The sequence below is a fragment of the Rousettus aegyptiacus genome, unplaced genomic scaffold, assembly GCF_014176215.1.
Source record: "Rousettus aegyptiacus isolate mRouAeg1 unplaced genomic scaffold, mRouAeg1.p scaffold_m13_p_7, whole genome shotgun sequence".
NCBI classification, from domain to species: domain Eukaryota; kingdom Metazoa; phylum Chordata; class Mammalia; order Chiroptera; family Pteropodidae; genus Rousettus; species Rousettus aegyptiacus.
In genome coordinates this window covers 108,689,661-108,705,415 of record NW_023416310.1, presented here as the reverse complement: position 1 = coordinate 108,705,415, position 15,755 = coordinate 108,689,661, and the positions used below count along the sequence as shown (strand labels likewise).

At 38.8% G+C, this 15,755-nt stretch overlaps 1 pseudogene; it reads left to right on the top strand.

The window, feature by feature from the left end:
- The first annotated feature begins 338 nt into the window (after positions 1–338).
- LOC107509741 lies at positions 339–5,418 on the top strand (annotated as a pseudogene).
- Positions 5,419–15,755: the final 10,337 nt, after the last annotated feature.

The following is a 15,755-nucleotide window of genomic DNA, read 5'->3' as shown; positions in this document are numbered from 1 at the left end:
CATGTGGGCTGTTATAGTAATTTGAATGATAAGCGAACAAGGCTCTAAACTCAAGTGGGGCAGTGGAGTGAAAAATATAAGATAAATAAATATAAGATAAATAAAGTAGATAGCGCATGGCAATCAAATAATTGGGAGAGGTGAGTTTGGTAGAGAAGAATGGTAGGCTTCTGCCTGGTTAACTGGGTGTGTGGCACCGCTGTGCACTAAATAGGCAATATAGAGGATGAACGAGTTTGGTTTTATACATGTTAAATGGCTCATACAGATTTAGAAAGTAATTGTGAGCCAGAAGACTAGAATTAGGGGTAATTAAAATATAGTTGGTAGTCAAAACCATGGTACATGAAATTGGCCAGCAGAGTGTACGCACTAGAATGAGAAACAAAGGTGTCATGGATAAAACCCAGGACAACATCAACATGTAAGGAGTTGGTAGAAGAAAAGGAGTTGAACTAAAATGAAAAGGAATGGGCCCTACAGCTGGGAGAAAAACCAGAAGAGTGCTATCAGTAAGCCCAAAGGAGAAATTAATCTGATTCTGAAATTTATGGAATAAATTTAAAGATTTTATGTGAGCAAAAATTCACCTATCAAACGGTCAGTAGTGTCAGGTGCCAGTAATATGGAGAGTAAGTCAGAATTGGTAACTAGGAGAATATGGTAAGAAATTGGTAAGGGCAATTTCAGTTCAATTTCAGTGAACAGAAACCAGATTATTCTAGATTAGATTATTAATAGGAAGGTGAAAACTAGTCTGTTTTAGACTATGTTTTGAGAAGTTTAAATGTAAGGGAAGGAAAGAGATCTGATTTAGAGGGAAGGAAATAATTTAAGGAGTATTTCTATATTAATGATTGGGTCTATATATATGTATGTATGTATGTATGTATGTATGTATGCATACATACATATATATATATATGTATATATATATGCATATTGAGGGTGAATTAAAAAGGGATCATTGAGTGGGATGACTTTCGTGAGATGTTTTGAGGGAATAGAGCCGGGGTGGTAGATCTTTCACCTTAGGCTAGAGGGAAAAGCCTATAAAAAGATGAGACTGCAAGTAAGTTTCTGTTTGATTTGGAGGTGAAGGAATTTCTGCCTACTGACCTTATTATTTGTAAAGCGGGGGTGGGGGGGAGTGGAAATCTTGTTTTTAAAAGATGTTGATTTTAGTAACAATTTTTGTATCTTTAGGTGCTTAAAAATGTTAAATTAATGAGTTGCAACCTGAGCTTCGAGATCTTTAGGAATTCATGACTCTGAGTTCACTCCATATTCTTGTTTCAGTAATAAAGCTCTATGTTCATCAGTTTTATATGTTTGATATCTATTTTACTTTTTGTTTTTAAGGAAATAATTTTCTGCTGAATCAAAGTTTAAAAATTATTTAGGAAGAAAGAATGCTTTAAAAGAGTGATAAGCCTGAACAGAGACTAGAAATAAATGTAGGACTTCATCGAATGTTCACATAAGAGGAGGCACAAGAGGACATGATGTACTCACTGTACTATTGTAAATAGTATGTTTAAACTTTATTTTCCAATTATTTGTTACTAATACATAGAAGTACAATTAATTTTTATATATTGACCTCATATCCAGTGAACTTGCTAAACTCATTATTTTCTAATGGCTTGTGTGTAGATTCTTTTGGATGTTCTGCATAAATAATCATTTGTAAACAACAGCTATTTTAATTTTTTTTCTTTTCTATTTGTAATAACTTTAAATTTTTTTCTTACATTATAGCACAATATAGCACAGGCCAGTACAATGTTGAATACAAATAGTAACATTCGGTTTTTCACCATTTAGTATGTTAGCTTTAATTTGTTTGTGGATATCTGTTATCAATAAAGGGACTATTTTTTTTTTGTATTCCTAGTGTGCTGTGATTTGTTATCATAAGATGGGAGTAGTATTTTGTCATTCATTTTCTTCATTGACTGAAATGATATTATTGTTTTTCTCTTCATGCTTTTAATAGAATTACATTGAATTTTTAACCGATGTGTTCCTGAAATGAATCCTACTTCATTATGATGTATCATCATATATGTGTGTGTATAAGATCAGATTTCTTCCTTAATGAATAGAAGCCTGATGAAGTGCCCAAGGTTGTGTTCTAAGACCTGAGAGAATTTTTTATCATCCAAATCTGAAGAATGGTTGGAATCATGATACCTAGAGAAGAAGAAGAAGGCAAAGACCACAGGAGCAAAAGGCTCAGAGGGAGAGCAAATGCAGCATCTGTAGTGACCAGTAGGAAAACTAACTTTGCTGATGTAGAGGGCTCCTGAAAGGGCAAAATTAAAAATAATAGTAGAAATGTTAGCTAGAACTAGGTTATTAGTCCTTGAATGCTGCCTGAGACTATAGAACATTCATCTGAATATCTGACCATCTGTCTGAACATCCATCTGTTGGAATATCTATTTGTTGGGATAGCTGGTCTGAACACATGTCCTGCTTGAGTGCTTATGTATCTAAATATCTATGTGTCAAAATGCCCACATATCAGGGCACCTATCTGCTGGAATGTCCATCTGTCTGAATATCTGTTGATCTAAACACATATCCTTCTTTCTGACTGTCTGTGTGGCTGAAGTCTGTGTGTTGGAACACCTATGTATTGGACTGCCCAACTTCTGAAATGTCTTTCTGTCTGTCTGTAACTCCTTCCATTTGTCTGAATACCTGTCTGTCAGAACATCTATCTTAACATCAATGTACCTGATGGTTTGAGAGTCTTACATCCATCTGTCTGGGGATCTGTCCAAATGTCTGTGTTAACCTGTCTATCTGTTGGAATATTAGTCTGTCTGACCATCTGTTCATATGTCTAAACATCCATCTGTTGAATCATCCACCTGTGCTAACACCCGTCTGTGGGAATGTCTACTTGGCTTTATACTCATGTGTTGGAAGGCATATCAGTACAAATGCCCATCTGTTTGAATGTCTGTCCATCTGTCCACAGGTCTGTTTGTATGAAAGTTTATCTTTGTCTTTCCAAATGTCCATATGCCCATCTGTATGTGTGTCCAAATGACCATCCTCTTGAACATGTCTGTCTTTATGTTTGTTCTTCTGTGAACTATGTATTATATCATACATTTGTTAGAATGCTCATTTTTTGGAGTGTTCATCTGTCCAGATGTCCATCACACTAATGTCTCTGTCTATTCTGACATCCATTTTTCTGGACACCTGTCTTTCAGACCATCCATCTGTTGGAACATGTCTGTCTGAACACCTGTTTATCTGTCTGAATGTCCAACTTTGTGAATGTCTATTCATCTGCCTGAATGTCTGTCTGAACATATGTCTGTGTGAATGGTTCCCATTTGAAAAGTCCATCTGTATAAACATCTGCCCTTTTGTCTGAATACTCATGGGTCTAAGAGCTCATGTGTTAGAAAGTGTCTGGCACACTCCCATCTATCGGAACACATCTATCTGTCTGAATGTCTTCTGAATGTCCATATGCTTAAAGGTCTGTTTATGTGAATGTCTGAACAATCATCTCCATGAACCTCTGTCTATCTGTACAGACATCCATCTGAACATGTTTGTCTGTATTAACATCTGTCCATGCATCTGCACATCTGTCTGTGAGAACAACTGTTTGCCTAAACATCTGTCCATCTGTCTAATCAAGAATTCCTTACCACAAATTATGCAAAAAAGCAACAGCCCAAATTACAACTCTATTGCTAGCAGTCTCTTTTTGGGTTGGTAAACATGCAGTGTGTTCATTTTCATGATAAATATATAAACTTGGTTTAAACTATCAGACAGTGAAAGGTGAACATGACCCGGTTTGCTACAAGAATTCCTGCAGCATGATGTGTTCCCATCTACTCAAAAGTAAATAGTCAGGTAAGAATCACCAAAATTATTTTGCTGAAGAACAAAGCTGGAAGACTTATACTACCAGATAATAGTACACATATACAGTCACCTGAGTTATAACAATGGCTACGCTGATGTGGTATTATTTATTTTTTTCAATAAACAACGTTGGGTAAAGTGGATATGGGAGGAAGTGAATCTTGTTTCTGCCTCACACTATATACACAAAAACCAGCTCTGATGTATTGTAGATGTAAACGTATATGATGAAACAATAATGTTTGGTGTGGAATACCTTCATGATTGCATGCAAAGATATCTTAAACAGGACATACAACGTGCAACATAAAAGGTTAAATTAGTACCTGGATTACGTTAAAGTTTAAAACTTCCATGCATCAAAAGACGTCATTAAGGGAGTAAAAGGGCAAGCTACAAAATAGAAATGTTTGCAGTACATATATTCAACAAAGGACTTATATTCACCATATATAGTTCGACAACCAATCAGTAAAAAAAAGTCATTAAGCTCAATTTTAAAAAGGCCAAAAGACTTGGACACTTTATAGAAGAGAATATTCAAATAGCCATTAAGTTTTTAAATGAGCTTAACTTTATCAGGGAAATGCAAATTAAAATCGCATTTTATGGGAGTGAGGCAGCTAGCGGCGGCAGTGCTGGGGGTGGGGGGAGAACCCGCGGCACCTGCCGAAGGAGGGAGCGGGTGTCGCTGGTGGTTCCAACCGGGCCACAGTGCCACCGCCACGATAGTGCGGCGGGGCGGGCAGAGCCCCTCGCCGGACTCCCATCTCGAATGCGGAGTTCGGCGTGCCTGTGGACCCCTCCACTCCCTTCTGCTCCAAGCCCGGCCACCAGGACACAGGTTACCGGGACCCGGTTGCCTACAGCTACCTGGACTTGGTCAGCTCTAGCCACGTTTCCGGGCGGGCCGTACCTGGAGAAGCGCTCTACCTGCACAGAGCAAAGCCGAAGGCCTCCAGCCGCACCCCCGCCTTCCTCCCAGGTTTCGCGTGGTGGCCGTAGAGGAGGCGCAGCTGGAGACGCAGTACCCACCGCCGGTGCTTGTCGCCTTCAGTGCAGGCGGCCGTGCACCTCTTCACCTCGCTCATTCGCGCGTGCTTCCTGCCCAACATGGGAGTCCGCGAGCAACATCCGCCACCGCCACCGCACCCTGAGCCGCCGCAAGAGCGCACGCACCCTGCGCAGAGCAGGCATGGGCCTTCTCCACCGCTCTCTGCATCTTGCTCTTTTGGCCAAGGTCTTGCTGCTCTGCGGGATCGAGCTCTGCACGTGGACGCGTGCCGCCAGTCGGGCCCTGCACCCAGCCTCCGCGGCCCCATCGGCTGGCAGGCTGCTGTCGTGTCCACCATCATACTGGGACTCGTAAGCCTCATTCTTTGTGATCTTCACCATCCGCTTCTACCGCTGGCTGGTGGGCCACAAAACTGAGCACAGAACCGCAACATCCAGGAGCTGCATAAGCTCCAAGTGCGGCTGGAGGAGCACGAGCGCCGCCTGCAGGTCGTGTGAGCGCAGCTCCCAGGAGGCTGGGTGCAGAACAGAAATAGCGCGCAAGTTCAAAGCTGCAATTTGCTCACGAGACTGCCTAGACACTGCCAGATAATTCAAGATCAAAGTGTCATTCCTGTTTTATTGCTGTGAAACCTGGATCATTTCCCCTCAGAAGATAGAAATCTTTAGATCAACAGAGTTAAACGGCTCTGTTGCTAAGAGCTTCGGGCAAAGAAAGGTCGAGTCCCTGGCCCTGTGGACTTCCTGGAACAGGAAACAGGGCTCTGAGCCCTGTGCTCCTCTCAGAGATGTGGAACCAGCAGCCAGTGGCCAGCAGTGCAGGGAGCCTGCGGAGGCGGGGAAGTCAGGATAGGGCGGGGAGTTCAGAGGAGCGCCGGAGACACCTGAGGTGGTACACCTGATAGTACCAGCCTGTTGTGATTAGACGGAGACCATGCCGCTTAGATGGGCCACAGGATTATACCTGGGTCTGGTGCTTCCCTACCCTGCCCTGCAAGGAGAGGGGTGGCCTGGCTTGTGGGGAAGGCGAAAGCCTGAGGCACCTGTCCTCCCAGCAGGTGCGGTTGGTGCCCCAGGAGGCCGCAGACTTGTCAGGGCCTGGGGGAGGCTCCCAAGGGTGGAGGCCTGGCAAGGTCCGGGAGGCATGTCTGTGGGCATCCCGTGTAAGATGCTCCCTTGAGGAGACTGTGAACTGAGGGGCGCTCTGAAGCTCACTGGCTCAAATTTTTTCTTCCCAGCCAACCTGGGGCCCTGGACACACTAACCCGGTGAGGCCACCAGGTTGGGAAGGACCCACAGTTCAGAGGCCTCCACCTCTTGCCCCAGAATGTCCTCTGAGCCTGAGTTGGCTGCCCTTCCAGGTGTGGTGGCAGAAGTCCAGGGGCGCTTGCTTGTGTAGCAGAACCCACCCATCTACCTGCTGCAGGAGGGACAGCCTGGGGGACTTCCTGTCTAGACAAGGTCGTGGACCTGGTCTGGTGCTTGGGTGGTGGCACCAGGGACAAGCTCAAGCCAAATGTAGGTCCTGCTTATGATGTGGAACAACTGCAGGAAGGCGGGACCCCACAGAGTGCTCCCCTCATGAGCAGAGCCTTCCTGGTGCTCATGAAACGAACATCTGCCGTGCTTGTGGCCCTTGTGAAGTGGAACCCAGTCACCATTTAGTGCCTGACCAGAAGTTTCAAAACTCAAGTGTTTCTATTTTAGAAACTGCAGACAGAATGTATTTTAGTCTCCCAGGAAGGTGTATGGAGAACAAAGCCACATAAACCTGAGTGAATGGAGGCTTGTCTGCAGTACCTACCTGTCTTGTGCTGGTTAATTCATGATGCAGAATGCTGTGTGGGTCATGTGTGGTGTATGCAGATTTTTAAAATAATTGCCCTGGATTGAACTGAATAAAAAAGCCATGAATCACTTTTAAAAAATCACAGCATGATATGATATGTAATACTATCATCTAACTATATACATCAAAACATATTAGAATGCTAAACTGAAATTCTGAGATTGGTGGTTATAAGGTACAAAGTTTCTGTTCTGCAGGATGAACGAGCTCTGGGAGTCTAATGTACAGCAAGGTGACTACAGTTAGCAATACTGTCTTGTATGCTTGCAATAAAATAAGACAACACATCTTAACCGTTCTCATTAAAAAATGATAAGTGTAGCAAACAACCTATCAGAATGGTTAAGATTAATAAACACATGTTTTTAAGTATTGGTGAGCATTTTGACTAACAATAACACTCATACACCACTGGTGAAAGTATCAATTGCTACATCCACTTTGGGAAACTGTATGGCAGTATCTACTAAAAACCTGAATGTGTGCATACCTGGGACTCAGCCATTACACTCCTGAATATACATCTAATAGAAACATTCTTATGTATTCACCTAAAAACATAAGCAATAATGTTCCCAGCATTTCTATTTATAATGGCTCCAAACCCAAAACTCCCCAATACATATCAAATGGTACAGTATTAGTGAAATGTCTACATTAAGATACTATCAGAATAATTGTTGCTACATAGAAACACATAAATGAATTTCTCAGGAGTGGTGAATGAAAGAGGTCAGACATAAACAGTATATACAAGGTAATTTCAGTTATGTGGTGTTTACAAAAGAAGCAAAATTAATCTTTGGTATCAGAAGCCAAGATAATGGTTACTGTTACAAAAAAAATTATTCAGACATTTCTTAAAATAGCAAGAGAAACTATTTCAGACTACTGCAATGGGAGTATTACAATAGTGGAAAGAGATTTAAATATGCCAAACACAGCTGGAGACTTATATCTAAGGAGATGGTGTCAATGGGTGGAAAAATTAATAAAGGTGGTATTGGGGTAGGGTGGTTTTTGGTAAAGTGACCTATCTAAATTCTTGCTAAAGGCAGGGAAGATGTGAACATCAAAAGCAATAAGGAACTTGATCAGACCTCAAAGGTGATCAGGTATCAACGGTGGGGGATGACAGCAGGATTCTTTGCTAAGATTGGGCTGGACAAGCCAAATAAAGGACAGGTTTCAACCTTGATAACAAGAGGGCTCAGAGGAACTTAACTAAAGTTTGATTGAAAGTCTTCGTCCTTATTCTTGGGGAATTAATAATGAGGATGAGGCCCAAGGGACCTTCTGGGAACTGACTGTGTTCTATTTTTTGGTTTGTCTCCAAGTTCACAGTGTGTTCACATGGTAAAAATTTATTAAGATATATTTTTAACAAGTTTTCATTTTTCAATTACAATTGACATACAAGGTTATGTTAGTTTCAATGTACAACCTAGTGATTAGACATTTATATAACTTAGGGAGTGATCCCCTTGATAAATCTAGTACCCTTCTGACACCATACATAGTTATTACAATACTATTACAATATTATTGACTATATTCCCTATGTTATACTTTACATCCCAATGACTATTTGGAACTACCAATTTGTACTCCTTAATCCCTTCCTCTTTTTCACCCAACCACTCCCATCTGACAACCATCAAAATATTTTCAGTATCTATCAATTTATTTCTGTTTTGTTAGTTCATTCATCTTGTTCTTTAGAGTCCACATATAAGTGAAGGAAATCATATTGCATATGTCTTTCTCTGTCTGACTTACTCCACTCAGCACAATAATTTCTAAGTCCATCCATGTTGTTGCAGATGGTGAGATTTTTTCTTTGTTACAACTGAGTAATATTTCATTGTGTATATGTACCACCTCTTCTTTATCCATTCATCCATTGATGGACACCTGGGTTGCCTCCATATCTTGGCTATTGTAAATAATGCTGCAATTAATATATGGATACACATGTCCCTTCAAAGTAGTGTTTTTGGTTTCTTGGATAAATATCCCAGAAGTGAGATAACTGAGTCCTTTGTTTTTTGTTATAGCCTGTGTTTTAAAGTCCATTTTGTCTGATATAAGTATTGCCACCCCAGATTTTTTGTTTTCATTTTCATGAAACATCTTTTTTCATCCCTTTACTTTCAACCTATGTATGTCTTTCAATCTGAAGCGAGTCTCTTGTAGGCAGCATATGTAAGTGTCCTGTTTCCTTATCTATTCAGCCTCCCTATGTCTTTTGATTAGAGCATTTAATGCATTTACATTTAAAGCAATTGTTGCTAGATATGTTGTTATTGCCATGTTATTATCCATATTTTTAATCTTTTCTCCTCTTCCTTCTTCTTCTAAGTTCCTTTAACATTTCCTATAATACTGGCTTGGTGGTGATGAACTCCTTTAGCTTTTTCTTGTCTGGGAAGTTCTTTATCTGTCCTTCAATTCTAAATGACAACTGTACTAGATAGAATAATCTTTGTTTTGTGTCCTTGCTTTTCATCATTTTGAATATTTCTTGCCAATCCCTTCTGGCCTGCAGAGTTTCTGTTGAGAAATCAGCTGACAGTTTTATGGGAGCTCCCTTGTAGCTAGCTAACTAATTGCGTTTCTCTTGTTGCTTTTAAGATTTTCTCTTTGTCTTCAGCCATTGGCATTTTAACTGTGATATGTCTTGGTCCTTCTTGTTTGAGACTCTTTGCACTTCTTAGGCTTGTATGTCTATTTCCTTTGTGGGGTTAGGGAAGTTTTCTGTCATTATTTCTTCAAATATGTTTTTAATTCCTTGCACTCTCTTTTTCTAGTAACCCTGTTATGTGAATGTTGGTACACTTGATGTTGTCCCAGAGACTCCTTTAAAGTGTCCTCTTTTGGGGGGATTTTTTTTTTTCTTATTGCTGTTGCGATTGGGTGTTTTCTGCTACCTCATCTTCTAAATTACTAATTTGATTCTGTTTCATCTAATCTACTGTTGATTCCCTCTAATGTAATCTTCATTTCAGTTATTGCATTCTTTATTTCTGACTTTTTAAACATATTTTCTACCTCCATTTTTATGTTTTCTGTGTCTTTGTTAAAATTCTCACTGAGTTAATCTACTCTTCCCCTAAATTCATTGAGCATCTTTATAACCAGTGTTTTGAACTTGGCACCTAGTGGATGGCCTGTCTCTATTTTGTTTGGTTCTTTTTCTAGATCTTTGCTCTGTTCTTTCATTTGGGACATGTTTCTTTGACTCCCCATTTTGATTGCCTACTTGTATTTGTTTCCATGTATTAGGTAGGGCTGCTATGTCTCCTGTTCTTAATAGAGTGGCCTTATACAGTGTGGAGACCTGTGAATGAGATTCGCATGCTTGTAAAAGGAACACCGGAGAGATCCCTCACCCATTCTGCCATGTGAGGATACACTGAGAATATGGCCATCCATGAATCAGGAAGTGGGCTCTCACCAGACAATGAATCTACCAGAGCCCTGATCTTGGGCTATGAAGCCTCCAGAATTTTGTAAAAATATCTGTTGTTTCAGCCATCCAGTCTATAGTATTTTGGTTGCAGAAAACAAAACCAAAGTACAAAAATCATTTGGGTTTCTATACACTAACAGCAATCTATCTGAAAAAGAAATTTAAATTTTTTTTTTTAATTTAAGTAGCACTAATGCTCACTCTTGCCACATTTATTCAACATACTATCGGAAGTCCTAGCCACAGCAATTCAGTAAGAAAAAGAAATAAATGCATCCAAATTGAAAAGGAAAAAAAGTAAAACTGTCACTGTTTGCACATACATAATTTTAAAGTCTTTAAACCCTAAAGACTTTACCAAAAAACCATTTAAAGTTTTAAAATACAAGATCAATGTACAGAAGTCTGTTGTGTTTCTATACACTAATAACAAACTATCAGAAAGAGATATTAAGAAAACTATCCCGTTTATAATTGTATGAAAAAAATAAAATATCTAGGAATAAATTTAATCACGGAAGTAAAAGAGCTATACACTGAAAACTATGACACTGATGAAAGAAATTGAAAAAGACACAAACAAATAGAAAGTTATTCCGTATTCATGGGTTAGAATAATTAATATTGCTAAAATCTTCATACTAGCCAAAGCAATCTACAGATCCAATGCAATACCTATCAAAATTCCAATGGCATTTTTTACTGAATTAGAAAAAACAATCTAAAATTTGTATGGAAATGTGAAAGACCCTGAATAGTCAAAGCAATCTTGAGAGAATAATAAAGCTGGAGACATTACGTTTTCTGATTTCAAACTGTATTAGCATATATAGTATTCAAAACAGCCTGGTGTTGGCATAAACATAGAAACATAGATCAATGGAATGGAATAGAGAGCCCAGAAATAAACCTATACTTATATGGTCAATTAATTTGTGACAAAAGATCAAGAATATACAATGGGGAAAACATGGTCTCTTCAATAAATGGTCTTGGATTTCTTCGGGTATATACTGAAAAGATATATGCACCCCTATGTTCAATGCAGCATTATTTACAATAGCCAATATATGGAAGAAATCTAAGTGCCTATCAATAGATGATTTGATAAAGAAGATGTGGTACATATCTACAATGGAATATTACTCTGCCATAAAAAATGAAATCTTAACCATTTTTCAATGACATGCATGGACCTACAGGGTATTATGCTAAGTGAAGTAAGCCAGACAGAGGAAGACACATACCATATGATTTCACTGATATGTGGAATCTAAAGAACAAAATAAGTGATCAGACAGAAACAGGCTTACAGATACAGAGAACAAGCTGATGGTTGTCAGTGGGAGGGGGGTTGAGACACTGGGTGAAAATGGTGAGGAGATTAAGAAGTACAAGTTGGTAGTTACGAAATTGTCATAAGATGTAAAATACAGCATAGGGAATAAAGTCAATAATATTTTAATAACTGTATAGTACTATGTGGGTACTAGACTTACTCGGGGGGCAGGGGGAGTCACTCATAAATTATATAAATGTATAACCACTATGCTGTACACCTGAAAGTAATATATAATAATACTAAATGTCAACTATAATTAAAAATTAATTAGAAAAACTGGTGTTGGAAATACTAGACAATCACATGGAAAAGAATGAACCTATATCACCATCTTATACCATACACAAAAATTAACTCATAATGGATTAAAGATTTGAATGTAAGACCTGAAACCTTAAGTCTCCTGGGAGAATATGGCTATACGAGCGCCACTGATCTTGGAGACATTTTTTGTTTGTTTGTTTTTTGTTTTGGATTTGACACCAAAGCAAAGGCAAAAAAAAAAAAAAAAAAAAGCAAAAATTAAAAAGTGGGACTACATCAATCCGAAAAGCTTATCAGAGCAAAGTAAATAATTAACAGGCAATTAACAGAATGGGAGAAAATATTAATGAACCATATACTGATAAGGGGTGAATATCCAAAAAAAATAAGAAAGTCCTACAACACAATAACGAAAACACAAATAACCTGATTTTTAAAATGGTCAAAGGACTTGAATAAACATTTATCCAAAGACATACATGTGCCCAAAAAGTATATGAAAGATGCTCAACATTACCCATCATGAGGAAAATGTAAGATCACAATGAGATATGACCTCATACCTGTTAAGATGATTATCTTCTATGATGAAAGATAACAAGTGTTGGAGAGGATATGGAGAAAATAAACCCTTGTACACTTTTGGAGGGAATGTGAAATGGCATAGCCACTATCGAAAACAGTAATGTAATTCATAATGGTTATAACTTTTACTCCTGATGTCAAATACCTTTTTTAGTCATTTACCCCTGATTTCTCTTGATGTTATAAAATAAGTGACTTTATTTGCTTTTAAACCCTTCCCAAATTGTTTTGGCTATTTAGCAAGAAGCTGCAAATTTTGCAGGCACATAAGATCCTTCTTGTGAGCAAATGGCCTAGTTGCTCCACTGGCTAATGCCCAACGACAGAAGTCCCATTGCGGGACTAGAGAGACCTGGAGCAGGAAGCCAAACCACTTTAGCACTGACCTGGGACTAACTAACCCGATAGATCTTCAATGCTGTCTGTTGACAGGTTTTGATAAAAAGGGTGATAATGTCACCCCCAAGAAAGAATATACCTGCTAAGAAAGACTCCTTGTGCTTAGCGAGGCCCCACTTCATAACCAGAGTCTAGAAGCCATTGTTTATGAGGCTTCTCACATGCATTTTTCGTATTTCGACTAATGAAACTTAGACCTTCCCTGTCCAATTGGAGTTTCACAGTTATACTCTTATTTGCATCTTTACCACCAATCAGAGCAGCTCCACAACCAATGAGAATGTGTGGTGCTGGCCAATCAGGACAGCGCAATTCGGACCAATCAAACTGTATGGATTTGGAGTCATCATTTGCATAGAAGTGGAATAATCAGGGACTAGATGCTGGAACTTCGCTTTGTCTTAGTGGAGTCCACTTTTGGCTGCATTTCCCAGGCTTGAGCTGCAGTACTTGGGCTGCAACATTTGGGCTGCTTCACTTGAGCTGTTTCACTTAAATAAAGTCTCTCCCTTCAGACTGGGGACTCCTAGTAGTATTGAATTGGTGGAAGTGACCTTTTGTTGACACTTTAAAACTTCAACCTCCTGCCATGTGGCTGGCCTCTGTCTTACTTTCTTCTTCCCTCTTTTCTCTCCAGAGACTAGCTGTCTATCTACATTTATATCATCCTGGGGAAAAAGGAATTGCCCATTCTGTTGATTACGAAAGGAGATCTAAAGATATGTCTCAAACAGTTTTCACCTGTCTTCTTTACCCCTTTTTTTTAGTCCCACTCGCCACCTCAGTCCCAATTCCAGAAGTATCTGGTATTATTATCACTGCTGTACTTTTGAGGTTTCTGAAATATAAAATCAGATTGACTCTCAGCTTTCCTTACATGTCTCTGGGGATTTGGCATTTTTAAAGTTTGCTGAGAAAATAACATTCATCTACTTTCCAGGTCCAAAATGTTGTTGCTGGTGTGTCCTTACCTGTTTTTTCCTGACCTTGTGAGTCAACTTTTCAAATAATTCCTTACATTTGGTTTTACTGAGTTTTGGAAAGGAACAAAATTTAATACGTTATTAAAGAAAAAAATATCCTACCTGTTAACGAAAAAGTTGTTCATGACACTTGTTACAGAACTGTAGGTGGATGGTGAAAGATGAGGAACCAGATAGTGAGGGTGATCAGACATGGAGGATGAGGGATTCTGAGTAAAATAACTTAGCAGAATTCTTGCTAAAATTGGTACAATGTAGAAATAAACCCAGGAATCTGAAAGTCAAGGCCTAGTTGAATAAGAGCTCAGAGGAACCTGATTAGAGTTTGGTGAAGGAGAGAACCTGTCAGTGTGAACAGACCAATCTCTAAATATTCCCTTTACCTACAATTTTTTTAAGTTTCTGGTCTTTTAAAAAATGTTTAGTTGCATCATTGCTAAAGAGTATGTCCTTATGATACCAATTCTTCAAAATATATTGAGACTGCTTTATAGCCTAGCATGACATAATTTTTAAATTACCTTCTCTACCTCTAGCAATATTTTTTGCTGTAACTATTTAAAAATCTAAATGTAGCTATAGTAATTTCTATGGTTAATATTTTTCAGGTTTATCTTTTTCCAATTTTTTACTTTCAAGATTTGTGTTTCCTTATGTTTTAGCAAATAGCTAAATTTTTAAAAACCTAGTCTGACAGTATTTTTGTTTTATTTAGAAAGTTCAGTCCATGTTTATATGTAGTAATTCCTGACAGACTGATTAATTGCTGCCATTTTCTTATGTATTTATTGTTTATCTGAATTTTTCTGTTTCTGGGTTGTTCGGTTTTTTTGTTTGCTTATTAATTTGTTTCCTTCACCTTCTCCCTTGCACCACATTCTGCCTACTTGTTTAGACATTGCACATCCAATGTTATGAGTTTTATTAGGATTGTTTCCAACCCCAGAACAAGTATGATGATTATGTTCATGTAATTTCTAATGTAAGAATACCCTTGTAATCCTGGAGAAATTGGTTCAAGCTATCTGTCTTAGTGCAGTGATAGATTTTTTAACTTTGTTTGGTGTTATCTGGATTACCTTAGCTCGAGTAAATGAATTATGAAGATTTTCATACTTTTCAATAGTTTGAAATAGTTCAGACATCTCTCAAGGAGAAACAGAGTTGGGCACTAAAGGCAGTAAAAACATTTTTTATTCAGTATTACTGCAATAGGGGAAAGAGGCTTCAGTAGAACTGTATTCAACTCCCAATATAGCAGATGGCTGGGGTTTTACAGCAAAAAAGCAGTTCAGAGGTTCAGTGAATGGAAATTACCAAAAACAGATGGCAAGTTTGGGGGATTCTTGCTAAACTTAATGTAGGGAGGAGATGAGAGAAGTAAATGTTAAATCAAGCCACATTCAGAGACTGCAATATGCTGATCATCCCTTCAGCCAGGCCACAAGGACGCTTGCAGGTGAAGGAGAAACAGGAAAAACAGTCTTTAAGTGGCTGTCCTACACAAAATAAAATCGTTCATTCCCTATGCTAAAACCATGGGGGAACCTAAGGATTAAAGGCTTGGAACTGCCAGCAGGCCTTTCATGCTACATATTTTTACCTTTTTCACATTACGTACTTTTCCTCCTTCCCCTTCCTCACTGTATGTTCATATCAAAGGAAATGTGTAAACAAAGTCTTTAAACTATAACTCACAGGAACTAAAGAATGATATATAAACTGGATTCCCCAAACACTGGGGGTCCCTCTCAGTGCCTTTACTCTCTTACTGTCCTGTCTCTTGCTATTTTCTCTGTCCCTAGTCTCTCTTAGGCTCTCTCACTCCCTGCCTCTCAGAAGAGAACACACTCTGTGGAGTGTTACTCTTCTCCATTAAACTTTCCTTTTGACTGTAACTTTGGTGTGTGTGTTGAATTTTTTCTACACTCTCCACCAAAT